The 21101-nt window shown below is 38.0% G+C and overlaps 1 protein-coding gene across 5 annotated transcripts in view; it reads right to left on the bottom strand.

The window, feature by feature from the left end:
- The window catches only part of SGCG (sarcoglycan gamma), a 129283-nt gene extending 108888 nt beyond the window's left edge, over nucleotides 1-20395 (bottom strand). For 2 of the 5 annotated variants that reach the window (XM_071804234.1, XM_071804235.1), the window contains exon 1: nucleotides 20021-20395. The gene's annotated coding sequence lies outside the window, so the exon portion shown is untranslated. The remainder of the gene's footprint in view (nucleotides 1-20020) is intronic. The other 3 variants (XM_071804207.1, XM_071804215.1, XM_071804209.1) reach the window with 2 other exon arrangements.
- Between the last annotated feature and the right edge of the window lie 706 nt (nucleotides 20396-21101).

Here is a 21101-nt window from a genome sequence, read left to right as displayed (position 1 = left end):
GAGTCTTTAAAAAGAGGCAGCTTACAGTTTACAGAAAGGCAGAAGAGGCTGTTATACCAAACAAAATTCCACAGAACTGAAATAGAATTATTAATGTAAGAGAAAATGCTACTTTATTCAGATAAAGTTATCTATTTCATGAGTCGGTGCAAGGAATTCTAAAATCTACTTGGGTAACCTATGCGAGGTGATTTAGGCACGCATCATTCTTTTAGCAAACAACTTTGTAGGTGATCTGCGTGGTGTCAGCCTCTGGCCACAAAAGACTACAACTATCCAAGCACCTAGATTATGTAATATAACTTGGTTTCAAGGGAAAACAAACAAAAACAAAAGAGAAAGAAAAATACAGCTTTGTGAGGGTTCTAGGTAGTTCTACTGAAAATGAAAGTACTCCTCGAATCTAATCTTGGGCTACTATTATTATTAGTTTGCCTTGAACCCAAATGTGTACTAAAACTACTGCAAAAAATAGTGTAAAGTAAGTGTACTGCAAAAAGTGTACTAAGACAATGTAATCAAAACCACTGTGCAGGTATTTTTTAACACTGTGATGACACAGCCAGATACAATGCATAAATATTTTATGTAAATATGTAAGCAACCTGACTACAAAAGGGACAAATAAATACATGCGTAGATGCAGTAGGCCTCCAAGTAACAACAAATTGCCAAAGAACAAAATAAGCACAAGATATTAACAAGACCAAGGACTGCAAAGAGGCAGAACATCAAATACACAAAATAAGTTCAGTGATATCAGGAGACAGTAAGACATCCCTTACTCCTTTTTGGGGGCAGAGAGGGAAAGAGGAGAAAAAAGGGCAATACAGAAGAAAAAAACAAGGATTCTCTCATGAAAAGGGCTCTCAACCTTGATCTCAGTGACTGAAAGACCACAGTCATCAGTACCAATCGTATGGCACCATCCCTGTGGTTTTACGCGTAGACAGCTAACCTGGAATATGGTTGTTAAAGACTCACATTTTCATATATGTAGTGATGATGATTGAAGTACCTACAATTTGCATAAACTGTGTTGTTAATGAATGAATGTGGCAAAGTTTTGCTTTAAAATTTAAAACTGGCCTGATTTGTAAGTCTTCTAAACACTCCTATTACAGCAAACTGCAATTCCCTGATTTTATATATGAGTGTACATACATACATCTACATGTATACAATCACACAAACGTATGTATATCCATGATTATACAGATACACCCATTCAGCTACCACAATAAGGATGACATATTCTCAGTGTGATGGAATCAGTAAGTGTGAACCTGAAATATTCGTAACCAAATGTCAGTTGGACATGGGATTCCTGACAGATGGGAAAATTTAAACAATTGTTTACCCAGCTGTAGCTACAGTATCATTCTGTTCACCCCTTTTCTGCTTTACAAGGCTGCCATAGCTCATGTCATAGTCCAAAGTGTTCTGAAGTAGCTGCCACACCATGATATACTTCTGCATATATGCAGCAGGGATGCAACTTATCTCCCCAAAGAGTCTCAGTCTTGAGAAGATCGACATGAGCCAGTCCCCACTAATTGTCTCAAGGAACATGCGTAGTTAGTGAACACTTTTTTTCTCTGAAGTAGTTTTCTGATTATCCTACAACATTATGATCCCTGTTACTTTTCGGTTATATCTAAATCTTTAAATATTTGCTGCAAAATGATCCAGTATTAACAGACTAGCTTGCAAGTGAACCTGTCGAATATTAATCTACAGTCTGGCTGTTCCAGCATTCTCTTGGAAGCTGATGGGAGTACTCCAATAGCTAGTAACTTTCTGAACTTGGTTTCCCACTTCCCTATCCCTTTCTCCAGCCTATAATCACACAGGTGGATAGCTCATCAACTACACCTTTTTCCAAGTTATATTAAATAAAATTCAGTACTCCCCAGTGTAAAATAACTCCTTTGCTTCTGTTCTGGAGAAATAATTTTGGACTTCTAAAACTTACAGCCACTGCAGTATATATGTCTATCTTACATTAACTGTATGTGCATTACACAAAGTCATAAATTATTTTAAAGACCTGTTGAACTATGCACAGTATGTTATATTTAGCACAGGCAAATGCCTCCCAAAATATTTCCAATCAAAGCATCCTTGAAGAAAGGGATACCTTGCCAGTCACTGTGAAAAGATAAGCCCTCATTATGAGACTATTTAGTTTTGAATATTGTACAAGTTTGTATACGAAAAGTTCAATGTTACACATAGTACTTCCTTTCTTACAATCTAACAAGAATTACATTTAGCTTGTTTTTACTTAGCTTACAGTAGGTAAATGACAATCCTTTACGGTACTCATATTTAAATCTTCCAAGAATTTTAAGAAACATACCCCATAAATACAACATAAATGCCTAACATAAAATGCTGAAAACAGTCTGCAAAAACACTTCACTATGAAGAAATTTACACTCATTTGGTTGTGACCTGTAATTTTTCAGGATGACAGCTTGGGCATGTGAAGTATTTGCAAGATCAAGTATTCCCCTCTCAAAACAACTTCCATAGCATTTAATAGTCCTTGATATCTGCTAATGTTTATTATGTCCATTATTACGAATGTATGTATCCTGTACCAAATATTTATCATAATACTTTAAACAGGTGTGATATATTTTAAGAATATCAATATTCCAAATATCTAATATTTACATATCTGTAAGACTTGTTATAAGACTTTCAGTGAAGCCAACAGCTGAATTTGTCTTTTTATCCATGCAATGATATGCAACAGATGTGCTTTTACAATTTCTTGTAAAGGGTGCTTACTCATTGGCAGTGCATGAGTATAATTCACTTGATACTTAGCCTTCTCTCAGTTACCCTCTTTTCTAGAGAGTCCATCAGCAATAACAGGCAAATCCACTTCTGGTGCTTTCTTCGCTCAGGATCCTTGGGACAGAAACCAAGGAACAAGCACCATACCGGACAAGCCCTTCTGGTGGCAACACATTTTCAGCAGCCTGATTTGCAAAGGATCCACCCCGTCACAGCAGCAAATGCAATCTCACACCAAAGGAGATGCCATAAGTCTTCAGAAAATGTCAGCGGCTGGAACTAGACAGCCAACACAGAATGATCCACAGCCTTCTCCTTGTTATTGTCCCACAAAGGTTTTTGGGAAAATAAGACACGTGGAACCCTACAGTGAACATGGAATCAGCCTATATTTCTGGAGGGGGAAAAATATTTTTCAAAATGACTCTTAACATTTAATTTTCAGCTTTGCAGCTATATAAGGGAAAAGTTTAGGCCTGAGAAGTTTGGTAAATATCCCCTTGGCCACTTACTGTGACTTTATTTGTTACTTATAAAGGAAAATAAAGACATGGTATTTTTGTGCAGTTCAAATATTTGAACCACATGTTAGGATTGCTTTTAATTAGTAATTACATGCAAGGTCAAGCTGCTTTGACACAATTGATTTTTGACAAGGTGCTTCCACAGTTAAGCTATAAAAATACTGTGACTTTAATGTTACCATCAACTCAAGTTTGACATGTGAAAACGTGATGTGTGTAGCCAGGAAATATTGGATACCAAAGTGCATCAGCAACTCTAGCTGAGAAGTAAATATGTAAACAAAATATTAAAAAATTTACATGTATATATATATATATGGGTATATATAGAGAAATATTTAAAATATATACACATAACAAAAAGGAGGTTGTTCCTTGAAGTTTCTTGTGAGGTAATGCTTACTATATTACAGGATTCCATTCTTCCATACCTTGCTAAAGGTAAACAAGATAATAGAAAGGACTTGTGACACAACACCACAGCTTTTCTTCCAGTTATCAAAATATTCATTCTGCCACCTATCTGCTGAAGTAAGTCTTTGAATTCTCATTACAGTTTCAGCATGGCTCGTCATAAAAAAATGGAGAGCAAGAAGTAAAAAAAAGATACTTGGATTCTTATGTGATTGCAATACAATCTGACATTTCTAAGTTACACTATACCTTCTGCCAGTGAACACAAGGTTACATGGCATGGGAAGTGTCTCCTGTCACTAAATAAGCTATGAGATTTATTCACTTGGAAAGCTGGGCCCTATTTAGTCTGTTATTTACAGAAGTTAGAACATTATGACTTCATTATGAAATTAAGACACATAACCAGAGTACAACTTCTCAGTAACATATTACTGTATATTCTCTGTATTTACATCAAATCTGTGTTAGATTTGCTACTAAAATGTCGGGCAAATATTCTGACAGACATGATGCACTCCTAACAGCATGAAATAGTGTAATGTCTTACTTGGGTATTTACTTCAATAGACAACAGTGAACTATTCAAGAACGGTAATTCACCAGAACCACAGCGTTAATTATATTTGTTTAATTGTGGGAAGAAGCACTAGCAAGTAGAATGTTCTCTTGCCTGTAAACAGACACTTCTGTAACTGAAAAGTCCAACGACCATCATTCAATAATGATGATGGAGAAGACTTATAAAGAATGTAGAACTATCAAACTCATTGAAGCAAACATCATGATCTCTTATGACAGCTGTGATGAGAAAAACTATTCATTAATTTCCTACAGTATACTATAACTACACTATAGACTCTTCAGTAAGTCAAACCTAAAGCAAACTCATAAAACAATATGTTTTACCACTATCTTACTTTAAACTAACCTGCAATGACCTCCTGAAACTGCTTAATAAGAAATCTTCCTCTAGGCTAAGCAAAACTTCCTCTACAGTTTCTCTTTCCACTTACTAGAGCTCACTGTGGATTTTTGCCATGAAATGAGGCAGACAGCTTTTCACTAAGCTTTCAAAATTCAAATGGCTTATGCTCAGGTCATGAGAAGAAAGAAAAAGTTATCTATACGACGATGAATAGAAGTGATAAGATTGCTTTATGAGAGGCAAGAGACATGAAGACAGGGGAACAACATGCAAAAGAGAAACAAAGAAATAAGATGAGAGAAGCAAACAAAAGGAAGAAACTGAGAAATGGTGGAGAAGATGAAAACAACCTGCAGTGGTAACACACACTGGCAAGGAACAACTGCAGATAACGGAATAGGACAATATATGGAGAAATAGGCAGAAATATTTAAAGGAAGATGAAACAGCTAGCTGGAAAAGCACATTCCCATATACAATCTGAAAATTAACTCAAAATTCTCACATTTTGGAGTGTTTTGTAGAATAGCTGATTGCCAGCAAATCCACTGAAAATTAAGATTCAAGGCCCTAGCAATAACATATGTAGTGGAGAGGACGACCTGCTAATGCCATCAGTATCTCCATTTCCTCAAGTGATATAGGGTTGTTTTGCATAGGTATGGAGGATGACTGATGGCAACTCACATGAGGAGACAATATAACACCACTGACAGTTTTTATTACTCAAGTTTTTAAATTACTGAGAAAAGAGGACATAAAAATAACAGAGAAGTCATAAAGGCAATGACAGCAATTTTAGCCTTACAGAAACAAAAGATACTATTTTATTTTTATCTCTGAACAGAGAGTAACAGGATTATCCCATAAGAAAGGAGTCAGATGTCCAGTACTTCACAGAAGTAGACAGAAAGTACTTGCTGCTATCAATTATTGGAAGCTTAGAGAAGTTTCCACTTTCCTTAAGAACTGAAGGGCTTTGGAACAGAAGCTTGTTCATTCAAATGATTTTTAATGAGTAGAGACAATTACTAAAGTTTCAACATTACTTTGCAAAATTTAATAGTACTACATAAAAATTGGAAAGCTAGAAAAATTGTCTTGCTTAGATAAGTCAACACAGATCACCAGAACTACCACCTCAGTATTGACATGCAGTATCACCAAAATCACTTCATTTTAGTTCTTGACTGAATAGTGAATATTGTAAAACTCAGTTACTGTGAAACAGAAGGAATTCTTTTGCTCAGCTTGTAGAGGTGAGCTCACCCGTGTCTACCTACAGAAAATAAAACTGCTTTTCCCTGGACACAAAAGCATTTCAACTACTCCCACTTTCATATCTTCTGTTGCATTAGTATCCGAGTAATTTGTAACTTTTACAAGTGTCATAAATATCATTTTCCTAGGGAGTCATAATTATTCAATTAAACATTTGATCCTCATAGATTTTTTTTAAACATTACTTATAATGAAATCCTAAACACAATGACAGAAAAAGAAATTTAAACTTCTCTGTTTTCAGCTGCTCTATTACCAACTCAAATTCTAGTTTTAGAATCTCTTACTAAATTGTTCATAATAGCACAAATGTTTCTTAGTACAAGGGAGTTATTGAATTCAAAGTAGTTATCAGCAGAGAGAGAACATGTAACATGAAAGTTTGAAGTATATTGGCAAATACCTATGTTCAGAAATACAGTATTTTAGTTATTTAATTAGTTTTGTGGTTCTATAAAATGTTTCAAGAGTCCTGCCTGAATAACATCATGTTTAATGGTGTTCTAGTGTAGCATGTTAAAACTATGCCAGTAAAAATCACAGAATCTCAGAACGTTTGGGATTGGAAGTGACCTTGAAAGATCATCTAGTCCAATTCCACCGCTGGAGCAGGAACACCCAGATGAGGTTACACAGGAATGTGTCCAGGCGGGTTTTGAATGTCTCCAGAGAAAGAGACACCAATAAGTAAATAAGATAGTTCATGCATCTCCCATGGCATTGTGCTTGCTGCATCTAACAGACTTATATTGGCAGCATAGTCACAGTAGTTTACACAATAGCTGCTGAAACTCAGACACATACATATATCCACACACATCTCTATGCAAATAATTATCTTAGGAGTTAGGGATAGCTATCTCCAATTATATATAGGCTACTGCACGATCCTGCACTCTTTTGGGACATGCTGTCCACTTCATAGAGATATAAAGACATACCTTCCATGTTCAAGACTTATTTCACCTGCCATAAGAGTATATCCTGTCTCAGAAATGTTATCAGAAAATTATTCTGATTTTAATACCCATTATGAATAGAAAAATAAAACTGCTTTGAGTATCTTTCAGGCATTTTTACATACGAGCATTGTGTTGTTCCTATTATCAACACACAGTTTCAGTTTAAGATTCTTACTTGTTCCTGTCAACTGATTCTAGAGAATCATGATAAGACTGTTTTACAAGAAAGAGATAATATTTTCTTTCCATTAGAATCACTCTGTTTCCTTAATCTTCTGTGACTACTGAAGGTATCACCAGTTGTCCCTATTTCTCATGCAGTACCAATTGCTTTCTTGTGACAAAAGCCTGGAGCATCTCAGTTTTATCTCATGATTTTTTTCCCGTTAAAGACCTAGATTGTGAAAAAGCGTAATTCATGTATTTAATGCTACATTAGTTTACATCTAAAACGAAGAGGAAGAAAAGACATGGCAGCCTCTCCTTTAGAATAACATCTGCATTAATAAGCTATTCAAAAGGATGAACAGAAAGAATGAATTCTTTTTCCAGAGTTATTCAGAGAAAGTCATGGCAGTCTCTCCAAATGTTATCAGTATCTCGTAACTTCAGCTGCTGCAGTTGATTGCAGACAGCTTGTTACTACAACCAGCTTCAGTCAATTCACTTATTGTAAGGTATGCATTTTCTTCCTTTTTTCTTTCACATTACTAGAGATAAAATAAAAATACTCTCACCAGTGGTTTTAGTTAACTTATTGCTTTTATAGAGTCATTGTCTTTGGACAATACTGTAAAACAGAATTAAGAAAGAAATAGTTACTTATTGCTAACGTATTTTTAAATTGCCATCCATACATATTTTCCATTTTTGCGCACCACAAAAAGACAATCTGGTAATTTTGAATCAATGGGGTCAACTTCGGCAGCATAGGTATCTCATGCATTTCTAGAATGTAAAGGACTTTACAGTGTAAAATCACTTTGAACCATTTCTTTTATCAGTAAATTCCTGATGAACTCAGATTCCAAACTTACAAGATTACAGATAGAAAAAGGTGGAAGAGAGGCCAAGATATGCAATATATTTGATTTTATACACATAAATAACTTTTTATGAATAAATACCCTTTTTACAATGCAGTCCCCAAAATCATGGCTCTTATCTATAGTTAAAACAATTTCTTATTCAACAAATTAATATACAAATGTGTATTTTGCTGTTGAAAAATTTCAGGAACTATCATTTTGATTTAGGGAAATCAGAATGCAACATCAAGATTGGAAGAAAAAAAAAAATCTACACGGGTGTGCCTACCTGTCAGCAAAGCTGCACTCTGCCAATGGAGGACTTTCTCAATTACTCCCAAAAGAACATGTTCCAGGTGCCTTTGAGTATCTGAGGCATCTACATGGAGCTACCAAACATGGGAGACTCCTGACCTTCTACTGCAACAACTACTGGCCAGTCAACTGAACTGTGCCCTAACTGTGTACTTTAAAAGCAGCCTTGGAACTCCTTTCCTAAAGTTTTTAACAGCTACAAACACAAGGACAGTATTTAACAAATAAGCATACTCACAATTATATTGCTCCTCTGGTAAATAAGAAGAAAGCTGACAGGAAAACTATTTTTCAGAAACAACACTACAGGACTGTGCTAGTTTGACTGAACGTGAGTTAATTTTAGTCATGCAGTTAGAAACTTTTATTTTTTGTAGCTAGCACAGTCATTTGGATTTAATTTGAGAACAAGAAAATAACACCCCAGGACAGAGTTAATGTTTTTCTTCAAGTAACTTTCCAGTGTCTTTGAGTCCGAACTAAGTGAATGTAAGAGTTTGTTGTTATCTTGGTTGTTGTCTAGGAGACCAAGGTCTTTCTGATCTCTCTGCCTCCAGCTGTGAGGCAGCTGGGAAGGGGAGCGTGGATGGGGCAGACCTTGACTGACATCCAGGCTGATCAATAAGAATATTCCATGCCATTAGCATCATGCTTGATATTTGAAAAGAATTGCATTTTCCAGCTAGGGAGACAAAGATGCATTCTGGTTCTGCTCTGTTCTGGCTGAGTTCCATTCGGGAGTTCTTTTAGTTCAGCCTTTTGAGGTTCTGCCATTCAGCGGTGGCCTCCGGGCCTTCTTGGCTTTTTCACTGTCTCTCTGGGATCAACTGTTCAGGATCAGGGTGCTCTCTTCACAGGACTGGCAGCTCAGTGCAGATGGAGTTTGTGAGGAATTGCAGTATCTTTATATTCTATTTTCCATTTTGTTTTTATTGCAATCCACGAGTTTCTCCCTTCCCTTTCAATTCTCTCCCTTATTTGGGTGCAGAGGGGTTGCAAGCAAGAGGCTATCACGATTGCAATTGCTGGCTCAGTTTAAGCCATGACAAGTAAATCAAACCTGAAGACGGTGTGTGTGGTAATCTTTGAATCTTTCTAAAGTTCCAGCAGGCCTCAATAGGTTGAAATTTGATTCAAAATTCCTTCAGAGCATAAGTTACAATTCACAAGAAGGATCCTGTTTGTGCAGGTAGTTATACTGGTTGAGAGATACCTTGATATTTGACATGAAGTTTCAGTAGGATCTTTATCCCTGTGAAAAACCTGTATATGTGAAACACATCAAAAATATTTGTAGCTTCCTGTAAATAATATGTTTGATTGTTGCAACTCGTGACAGAAAAACACATAGTAACTCGACCTGCCAAGAGAAAATTAGGTACTAAGAAGCAGTATTCTGCTAACTAATAAATCCATATTATCTTTTTAGAGCTTTTTGCCACTTGACTAAAAACATAATTGCCAGGAAAAGTGAATGAATTTTAGACATAGCTGTGAGGTAAGCTTGTAGACAACTCATCCAAAGCTGTATTCCGATAGCTGCAGCATTAGGTATGCCAAAACCTCATGGAGGTGCAATTTCAATGAAATTAGGATCCTGTATGCAGCCATAAAAATGATTTTAGCCTAGTCACTCCTGCTGCTAATTAGAATTTTCTGCACACTGTGCAAAAGGACTCTTTGAGTCCATGCTCATTCATTCACACAGTGAGCTGGAAGCTGCAGTACTCATGGTAAAGAGACTGACCCTGAGTCAGAGATGATACCTGAAAATGACAGTACAATCAATAAACCCTAATGATGGATAGATGAGAAGCAGATCTCACAGATGGCCTCAGCTTTTGGATATTGCATGAGGAGCTGATTTCTGGATAGGCATGGACCTTGAAGTACGCCCGGCAGCCAAGAGTGGATGGAGCAAATGTCTGCTGGAAACATGGGCTAGAAACATGAGAAAAAATTCTGTACTTGTTCAGCAGCTTGATGATAGGACTAAATAAAACACATGAATCAGAATGCATGTCCAGAAATTATTATCTGGCACTATGAGGTCTTCAATCAGTTTTGCATTCATCACAGATAAAAGTCTGGCATGCTCAAAGATGTATGTGCAGGTGCCAAGTATATAAGCAACCTGAGACAAGAATTTACTGGCATGCTGAGGCACACTTGCATTTTTTGTTTGAATGGGGTACTGAATGGATTTGTTATTAGCATATTTTTTTACTCAGCTGAGAAAACAATAGCAATTGATGCTGGTTTTGGGTTACTGACTGAACTGTCTGTAAGTTAACTTATCATTAAGACACACACACAAATAATCCTGAATACAGATCCAGACAAAAACTGCCATAATTTACAGGTACTTTCAAAATATTCCAAAGAATTCAGTAAGTGCTGTGTAAAAGACATTGCATAATGACAGTAACAATTCAAAGAAAAAAGTGTCAGATTTCTATGTCTTAGATAGATGACCACAGGAACAGATAATCCCCAAACTGAGAACAGGTTAGCAATCATTAATCAGAAGAAAATAGAGATACGCAGCAGCACACTTTAGGGGAGGGATACTTTCTTTTAGCATAGGTATTTCATTTGTCTTAGATCTAAGATTAACCCTCACTTAAGGAAAAATAAAAGAAATGAGAGTGAAAACTCCCTTATCATCTAGACATGCTTCCTTTATTGCTAAAAGGCTAACGTTTCATAAAATACAATCTCTTCTCATGAAAAGATTCTCTAAATAGGGAATAGCAAGGTAGGTGGAAGCTGGCCAAAGAGCAGAATCATATATATGTCAATCATCCAGTATTAAGAACGCAATAACCCATGTTGATGGGTTACTGCAGACACTTCAGAAGTATAATGACTTCCCACAATAAAGCAGGTCTGATGAGATTGCTATTTTGCTCTCAGCTATTAGTCAAATACGTTGTTAAGACCGTATATGCTAACAAAGGGTATTATTAAAGAAGATCAAAAAATACCTTTTTACCTAAATGTATATGTTTTCCTTGAAACCCTCTCATTTTACTCGGGAGACTGGGTGAGGCATGGGAGTTTCTCCGCTGGTCTAAGTTGACTTTGCCTTTCTTTTGAGAAGTTAAAGTTCAAGATTTCAGTAGCCTCATGTTTGCTATAATCCTAAACATACAATGCTCAATATTAACAAGAAACCAACTATACTCCTTAAAATGTACTATCTTTGATCGCATTTTCAATTTCTTAATGTATGCCCTTGCATTAGAATCAATAAAGACCTTCACAATACTATAGTATTGTCATAGATTTCCAAGCCATGTTCAGTTGCATCAAGAACTGAAGCACATTTACAGCGCTTTATCTGAAATAATCTTTTGGACAAGGGAAAGCCTTTATTGGCACCTTGGAAAAATTCTTTGCAAAACTTGACTGGAATATCCTTGTAATTCCACCCTTAAAAAAACAATTATGAAGGAGTCTACTTATTTCCCAAACCACAGCTTTCTTTGGCCTTTTTAGTGGTCTTTAAACTGACTAGTACAACTTAACATCATGATTGTTTAAGATGTTTTAGTTCAAAGGAGTAAAAAGTGATTCAGACCATCTAAATTGTGTGCTGTAAGTTTCTCTACAGAGACTGAATGAGAAGAAAGCATTGAATGCTTTTGATTTAAAACTACATTTGGCAAGATAATTTACTCAGTATCCAGTGGAAGGCTATCTGAACACATTGGTTTGACACAGATGTCCATTTGCAGCTGAACACAAGCATCCATAGCATGCAGCTGAATGTAACGGTGGGCAGATTTTGTGTATCAAATCACTATCTTGCTTCTGATAAACAAGATGCTTATGAAAAGAAAATGTAAGGAACAGGTCGAGGACTGACATTTCCATCATCAGCATGTTCTTCTACCTCTCTGCATATGAGATGGACTAAGAGACCTCCTAGCCCAGAAACTGCCTCTGGACATCTCCACCTGATAGCTACCAGTGAACTCACCGTCCATCAGTCTGAATACTCTGCTTTGAGGTCCTTTACACATGTGCCCACTATAATATCCTCTGGCATTGAATTTGACAGCTTAATTACTTAATAATTTGGTTTATTTTATTGCTGACTGATAGTTTCATTGAATGTTATCACACAATGAGAAATGGTGAATAATAAGCCAATCTTCACCTTTTTTCATGCCACTCAATGTCATCAACTTCTGTCACTTTACCTTTTAGTGCCTCTTTTACAAGCTGAAGAACTGTAATCTGTTTGATCATCTGTTGAAGAAGGCATAGCATCTCCTTGACATGTTTTCTGCTTTTCCCTGAATTGTTTATAAGCTTGTATAATTTTTTTTTTGAGATAGAATAATTGAAACTGCCTATGGCATTTAAAATTAACAGAAACAGGGAATCCACGGACCCACCGTAGTCCCCCACAAGATCCTTTGAGAAGCTACTTAGAATCTATTGAGAAAGAAAGTTACACATCCAGGAAATAATGCTGCTGTTTTAGTAGCAGCTACCTTGTTTAATTCACTAACGTTCAGCTAAAGCTCTCACCTTCTTACTGGTTTACTTCTTCAAACTGAACAGGATATGTTCCACTATCTCTTATCCCAAGACCTCACTGGTAACCTGACTCATCTGGGTAAAAAACCAAACCAAAACAAAACACACATTCCCAATCTCTCTTCCCAGGTTTTTAAGTAACTATTTGCCTTTGAGAGAATCTTCTGTCCTAAGACTCAGGCTCTTTGCAAGTTTTTGGTAAAAAATATTTTAATAACTTTGAGGAAATCTATTAATAGTTCTCTTGCACGTATTCTTTCTTTATGCCAGGAGATGAAACTCAGACACTATTCCAGAACTGTTTATGTCGTATCGTACATCAAGGAAGAAGCAGGTATGCTGAAGCTTTTGACAAATAGACTAGGAATCTACATCAGTACCCTCTCACTGCTTGCAAAGGAGACGTCAATCAGATTTTGTACAAGCAACCTGGAAAGCCCGCTACTTTAAATTTTAAAGCAGCTCTTCAGAAGCATACACCCATTGTAGACAAGCGATGGAGGAGGAGGAGAACAGCAGCAAGAATGAAAAACTCTTTATAGAACAGAACTTTAAACAGAGAAAGTGGAAGCAGCAGACAACAAGACAAAGGGCTTCCGTAGGGAATTTGTGTCTACAAATAGTGCCTTGTCCAAATGAACAGATCCTCCAAAGTGATCAAACCCCAGTGCAGAAAAGAAATGTGAAAAGCCCAGAACACTAAAAGATCTGAATTTTCACAATTAGTAGATGACTGAGTAGAAGCTCCTAAGGTTCAGCTTTCACTGGAATTCAAGAGGTTTTGAGAGTGTCTCCTGCTTTTTTTATTTTAAACATCAGGTTTTCCTGTCTGTTACAAAATAACTGGAACAAAGATGCTCACCATCCTTCCTGCTGATGCTGGTGACAATGTAAAGTAGAAAATGAGCTTCATAAAAACAGCAAATTATTCATAAACACATACAAGGTAGTTCTGCTCTGTCAGTTAAAAGTGGAACCTCCCTTACAGTATGTATTTTTCACTTAAAAATATATAACTTACTAAAAACATTAAATAGTCTTGAAAGAATTGTCCCTCCCCTGCAGAATGTCAGAATTGCCCTTCATTTGTTTAAGAAACCATGTGCTGAAGCCAAAGCATCAAGTGCTGTGCTAAAACAAGACATATATGTTTTTATGATTGCAACGATAAAGTTAGTTGCAATATACATCATGTGAAGTGACCCACATAGCTTGCACCATTCCAGCAGGTTAGAAAAGAAATGATATGATTTCTCAACTTTCTTTCACCAAACTAAGGCTTTGCTGTAGATTATCCTTTCCCTAAAGCAAAATCATGAACACATGCAAACTAAGTAAGTAATTTTTTGCCTGGGACAAACTGCCAAATAAATGAACCTTTCTTTTCTTTTAGAAAAATCTTCAACTGTATTTTGAATATAGTAATAGTTTTTTCAAAGCAAGAAATTCAAATGATACACGGTCTTTCTTCATAACACTTCTTGGGACGGCGGAAAACCTCCAGAATTTCCATTACCTCATTCCACTTGCAACATGCAAATATATCTGCTCTTTTGAAAAGCTGTTGTATGCTCAACAACAAAATTGATTTCATGTTTTTCTAGCCTTTCCAATTATTTTCCTTAAAATTTTAGAATATCTTTTTTAAAGAATTAGCTCCAAATATTTCCAGACAGGCTGATCTCCAATTCCTTTTATAGATGGAGTACCTCATATACATGACAAAATACATTTTTTCCAGTTTGGCAAAAACAGTAGGAGGAAATCAAATTCCAAGAGGGGAAAAAAAAACCAAAAACCCTAACCAAAATAAGGTAGTTTCAAAAGACACATGATTATTAGAAAAAAACCCAAACACTACACCAGCCTCAAAATCCTGTTGAATTCATCTGTAAGAGTTCAATGAACCAGGTAAGCTAACTGATAAAAAAGTTAATTTCACTGGTAATATATAAAAAATATGATGTTTTCTTGACAAATGAGACCTGCTTCCCCACACATATTATGTTTTTCACAAATAAATGTTGCAAATTACTTTACGATTCCTTGTTAACAACGAAACTTTACATAAATATCTGTCATTTTTTCCAAAATAAACAATTTCCTTTTTTCTGCAATCAAATAAATTGCTGGGATTAGCATAAATTTATATGTACTATTTTGTCGGGTTTTTAATTAATGCTTAATTTTGTTTTATACAGATTGTACAATTTCTTCAATCTTGTAAGTTTTTCCTCAAAACTGTTCTGTTCCAAAAGCTATCTAGTTTTTTATCCAGAGAAACATGTTTTTACCAGTAATTTTTTGTGATAATATAGAGTAATGGTGTTCACTATAAAAAATCCAAATTCCATAGATCAAAAATAAATAGAAGCTGTATTTCCAGGTTTATACAAACACAAAATGATGAAGTTTTCAGAATTTGTGTTAAATGTTCACCTTCAGAAGTAGTGAATGCTTAAAGCACAACAAGAAGGAAGTAATGTATTTTGGTATTTGGGTATTATTTACATATGTTGCAGTTTACAAAATTAATTCTTCAATTTCAGAGGCTGATACATGTTATGTGACTTAAATCAACAGCAATATTGACAAATATATTAATTTGGAACATCACGGTCAGTCTCTCTGCTGAGGTAGAAAAAAGATGATTAGATGTTCAGTATCATTTTGTTAAATCTAAACCTCCATGTATTAGCAGAAAGCAGGTAAATTTAAGATCAATTTAATATAATGACAATTTAAGAGACTTTAGATTCCCACAATTTTCAGGGACACACACTCTTAACAGGGAATGAGTTTTTTAACAACATTTGTAGTTTTCCTCTAATGTTTTCCTAAATGTGTACAAATGTTGACCTTGCATCACCTTTAGAAATTATCTAAAACAGCGGTGCCAAACTAATTTTCACCACAGGCCACATCAGCCTCACAGTTGCCTTCAAAGGCCCAAATGTAATTTTAGGACTGTATAAATGTAACTACTCCTACATTTATACAGTCCTAAAATTACATTTGGCCAACCGCAAGGTTGATGTGTCTCCCGGTTAAAATCAGTTTGACACTCCTGATCTAAAACTTGACATATTATTCCCCACTATTTGCTGACTAATGTCACTTACTACAAACAATTGTCACAACTAGAAAGTAAAACTAGTACTTCATTGACTTGGTAATTTTCATGAGGTCTGTGAACAGCATTTTAATTACAAATAGTATACCTGATATGATTGCAAGGTGCATTGCCCAGGAGTATTTTGACCTGCCAGTCAGGAAAAGGTATTTGGTTGCTCACTGAAAACTACTGTATTAAAAAGAATTTCTAAACTATAAGCCTCCAGAGTGCTTTCTTTCCTTGAAAGTTGTGATATATTGTTAACAAACCCTTCATAACAGAAACACATACTACTCCTGCTTTGGGCCTTATGACAGCTGATAAAAGACAGTAATACTCCTATTTATACACACATACAGTACCTATGGAGTGAAACCTGTTGCGCTGATGTTATTTTAGAAATAGGTTACAATACCATATTCAGAGATTCACTATTGCCAACGCCTTGCCAAACTGGCAGACTTTCTTAAGAGGATCTCCTCCAGTCTGTCCTGATAGATAATATTTATTGCATTATTAATAACTTAAATGACATAATACACTTGTTAAATCTGAGCATCACATTAACACAAGGAGAGATAGAAGTCAGACGGTGTAGAGAACTAAAATTCAGAATCATGCTAAACTGAAGACATGATCCAGAAGAAAATTAAGATGCAATTCAAGAAGGTAAACAGTTTAGTTAGGGATAATCAACTGAGACAATACAGGATAAAAACAAATAACATGTGGCTGTTCTTCAAAACGGTATTTTGTTGGTTACTTACCAAGAGCTAAAAGTGATCAGCAATAAAATATTCTTGCATAAAAAGCAACACATTGCCTTGAAGTGTAAACTAATCTTTACAGTTCACTTGTCGATAAGGCAACATCTTTATTTTTATAGATGGTACTCAGCCTAAGGAATAACTGAAAGGAATTCAGCAGAAGATATTAACTACTAGAGGTCTAGCAAATGTGACAAAAAAGAGAAAAAAAAGAAAGAAAGAGTCTTTTAGTTGAGAGGAGACTGAGTGGAGATGTAACAGAAGACAGGGAAAAACACACAGAAAAGGCATCCAAAGTGAAAGCTCACCCTGCTCATTCTGCAAGAATACTATTTGTTTGTGGCCACCAGAAGGAATTCTTTCCCAAAAGGAAGCCCTCACCTTCTACAGATTTATAGTAGGTACTCCTCAGTGCCTGGGTGCTGAACTTGTCACTGAGATGGAATTTTCTTTAGTCACTATTCTATTTTGTATCAGTCTCTTGCTGCTACAGAAACACTTCACTCAGTTTCACCATGATCTTACCTCATCTAATCACACCAGATAGAAAATTCGTTACTTCATTGTTGACCCTATCATGATTCAGAAAAAGCCTTCAAGAAAAGGCCTTAAAGTGGAGCTGTACAAGGTACAAGGTTTGCAAATTGCAAACAGAACTGCAAGAGAGATGTTGTATATGCAACCACAGTTTTCAGGGAAAAGCAAATCTCCCAGGTGTCTCCCCAGGCATACCTTTACCCCAAATCCTCAACACATGCATTACCTTCAAAAGCTGGTAGCTTAGTTTTTAAACACAAAAGTTCATGTCCAAAAAATCCTCAATACCTAAATTCCTTATGTTTTTCCTCTTTTAACAAATTTTCCACACTTCCAAACCTTAATGGTAATTAATTGCTTCACCTGGTCACTTACGTTGCTTAAGATTTCACATGATGTAAAAGAACATGTGTTCAACACACAGTTAAGTTTAAGCTCCTGACTCCTAACACAAGCTCAACTTTTGATAGCTATAGCTACATACAACTTGGACATGTTGTCAGAACAGAAAGCTTATTAGCAAACAAAGCATTTTGCTTCAGTATGTTATAAAAAGGCAAAACTCCACACTCCACCTCCAGGTAGCTTAAGTAGTGCTGCATCAACAGCACTTTTGGGACTTAAACTGAGACACTAATATGGGGAAATTTAATTCACCTATTCTCACGTAACTCACAATTCTGTTTACAGAATTAAGCACTTAATATTTGGATGCCTATGGATTAAATCTGGAGTCAACATCTTAAATTAGACCCTACATCACTATATTAATTCCTTCTTACCTCTTAACTATACCCTAGCAGTCATTCTACAAGTGATATATTCACTTTCATAGAAACAAACTGAAAAGTTAGTCAATGACAGTTCAGAACGACACCTTCTTCTAATGCACTACACATACTTGCTCCTATGCAAACCAAGTTTTAACTGTCATGCTGTCAAGAAAAATGATAATTCCCTAGTTATATCTATCTTTTCAAGGAAGTAAGAGCTAGAGAACATTTTACAACAGAAAATTGTTTCATATGTTTAATAAAATCTGCCACTTGCATGAAAGCCCAGAGACATTTTACATTGGAAGTTGACAACGAAAAAAATGCTACCAAAGAACAAAACCCCGCAAAGTGTAAAGCATTTCAAGCTTTATACATGCCTGCACTTCTCTTTTGTCAGCTCTCACACAGCTTAATGCTATATAAAAGTCCATTAACAAAAAACTGAGCATACAGAGTCTCCAAGCGGCATTGAGTCATTAACTGTGATACATCTTTTTAAGGAAGATAACTTTGTATGAAGAAAAAACCCACACTGAAAAGTCACGTTAAATATAGTGCCTTATCAATGTCCAAAGAACAAACATAGGCATTACCTGCTTTTGAATGCTCCCCTGCATTTGCTCCCAAATTTGTTATATTATTAAAAACAAAACAAAAAGCTACACAAACTTTTCTGCTCTTATGAAATTAAACTTATTGCATTTAAGTTTTTCCTCTGGCTTTTGCAGCAAACATTGAGGGATTACCTTGCTACTTGAAAATTTGGAAGCAGAACAGAACTGCAGCTGATAATTCTCAAGGTAGATTCTCTCCAATCTTATCAATGGAGTTAGCGCAGAACATTTGCTATGAGAGGGGAACCTCAGTTTTTTGAAACTACTTAAATCTTTTCACTCTCAGGGCAGTCTGTAATGTGCGCTTCTTTCTTCTGACTGGTAAGGAAGGGACCTTTGGAAGGTATAGATTTTTTTTTTTTTTTATTGTTTGTTTTTCATTAAGATGGCTCAATGTTGTTTTTTCACCTTGTAGGAAAGGTGCTTAGAACCTCTGCGGGGCACCCTGTTCACTTTTTATTCCTTAAATGATTGCAGAAGAACTAATGAAAAAATATTAATCTGACTTATTGTCCTTTATAAAAATTATGAGCAAATGGGTAAGAAAATAATTGTGAAACATTTAATGGGGGATTTAACCTCTAATAGTGTTAATGATAATCTACATATTTTTATTCAAACTTAAGACTTAACCCACAAATATTCAGTTAAAAAAGCCCCAGCAAAGTGTGACTCAAAAAAAACGGCAGTACATTTACAGGTATGTCATACAAGACAACACATACACTGAAGTCTCATGCGTACTGCTATGCCTTTACTTCTGGTAAGATTCTGTTGTTTGTTTTCTTTTCCTAAACATATATACGCCGACACAAGGAGGTAGGCAACTTTCACAGAAGACTGAAATGTGACTGTTAAGGACACCAGCATTATAACTCTAAGGATACTTAACCCTACCTCTCCGCAACAAACAGCACCCGAGGACGCAAGAACGACTCAAGTTCAGCGAACTGCCGGCAGCACCAGCCGCAGCACCCATTGCCCTCAGAGCTGCGTGTCTCCCAAAACACCGCCGTCCCCCCTCACCCCGCCCCAGTCTGCGATCCTCTCCCGTTTCTGTCTCTGTGGAAACTTTCTGCCGGCCGCAGCACGGCCACGGCTGCCGAGGCCAGGGGATCCCCCCCGGCACCAGCGCGGTTCTCCCCAGCCCTGCCCCACCTCGCCCCGCCGGGAAATCAGCGCCCCAGGAACCCAACTCAGTTCCTAGAGCACGAAGCAGCGGGTCTTGCTGAGGTCTGTAATAAACCGCCGTGCAACCCTACACCGAGGACTGTCTCCTCCTCTGCCCTTCGCCCCTCGGGTAACTTTTCAGAGGACACTTGGCGCTCTCCCAGCACTTGAGGCGGGCCGAGCCGGGGGCAGACGCGCACGGCTCAGGGGCAGGCGTGCGGGACGGTTACCTGACGTCCCCGCTCGGCTGCAGGGCAGAGCAGAGTCCCCGCGGTCCCCTTCATGCCCGAGGGGCTTGCCAGCCCACCCTGAGGCACAAGTCTTCATCCAGCTCGCTCCCCGCAGGCAGCACCTCCTTCTCTCGTCCTGGCGGGGCTGCAAGCCCCAGGCGCTGGGCAGGCGCCGCTCTCGCAGCCTCGCCGGTGCGGCGGGAGCGAAGGAGGAACACGGGGAGGGAGGAGAAGAGGCCGAGCCGGGGGCGGGAAACGAGCTGTGCCCTCCCTCCTGCTCACGCCGCCGGGCGGACACTCCGCGGCCGGGGTGCAGCCCCTCTTCCCGCGCCGCCGCCGCCTCCCTCCTGGCCCGGCCGCCCTGAGGGAGGCGGGACTCCCTCCCGCAGCGGCCACACGGCGGCGGGTCCCGCCGCAGCTCCCGCTCTCCCCGTGGCAACAGGCACCCAGCGCGGCCCTTACAGGGCCCGGCCCTGGGAGGTACAGGGGGCTCCCTCCGAGCTCCACTGCACCGCTGACCCCTCCACCAAGTCGCAGCCCGTCTCTCCGCCTCTCCGTCGCCGCCAGATGGGCGGGCAGCAGCCGGCGCCTCTGGAGGGCGCCCCCGGCGCTCCGCAGAGTGCGCCTGCGCGGGGCCCGGGACGGGGTGGGCCTGGCCCAGGTGCTGAGGGTTTGAGTTCGGGTTAGGGCGGAGCAGGGAATGGTGGGGGTCAGTGTGAGAGGTACAGGTTTGGGAGCGCTTTTCCCTGAGAGGCTGAGATGTGTTTGTAGGAGCTGGCGCAGCACACAGGTTGTGGAGGGCACACGGCGGACAGTGGGTGGATGCTGGAGGAGGTTGAAGGAATATGAGATTGGGTAGTTTGGGAGAAGAAAAGCAGATCTGGGAGGCAAAGAAGAAAACGTCCATCCCTTCCTTTCCTTCAGAGATGAAGGACTTGCAGATTGGGAAGTTAAATGATAAATATATATATATTTTTTTTTTCTGACAAATTTTACAACAAGAGTGTTCGTAAAGGCAGAGAGGAGTAAATACCAGTGGGATAACTGCAAAGGAAAAAGGAGTAGGAAAAGGTTGTCAGGC

This window comes from Patagioenas fasciata, chromosome 1 (assembly GCF_037038585.1).
Source record: "Patagioenas fasciata isolate bPatFas1 chromosome 1, bPatFas1.hap1, whole genome shotgun sequence".
NCBI lineage: Eukaryota > Metazoa > Chordata > Aves > Columbiformes > Columbidae > Patagioenas > Patagioenas fasciata.
This window is presented reverse-complemented; position numbering and strand designations above follow the sequence as displayed.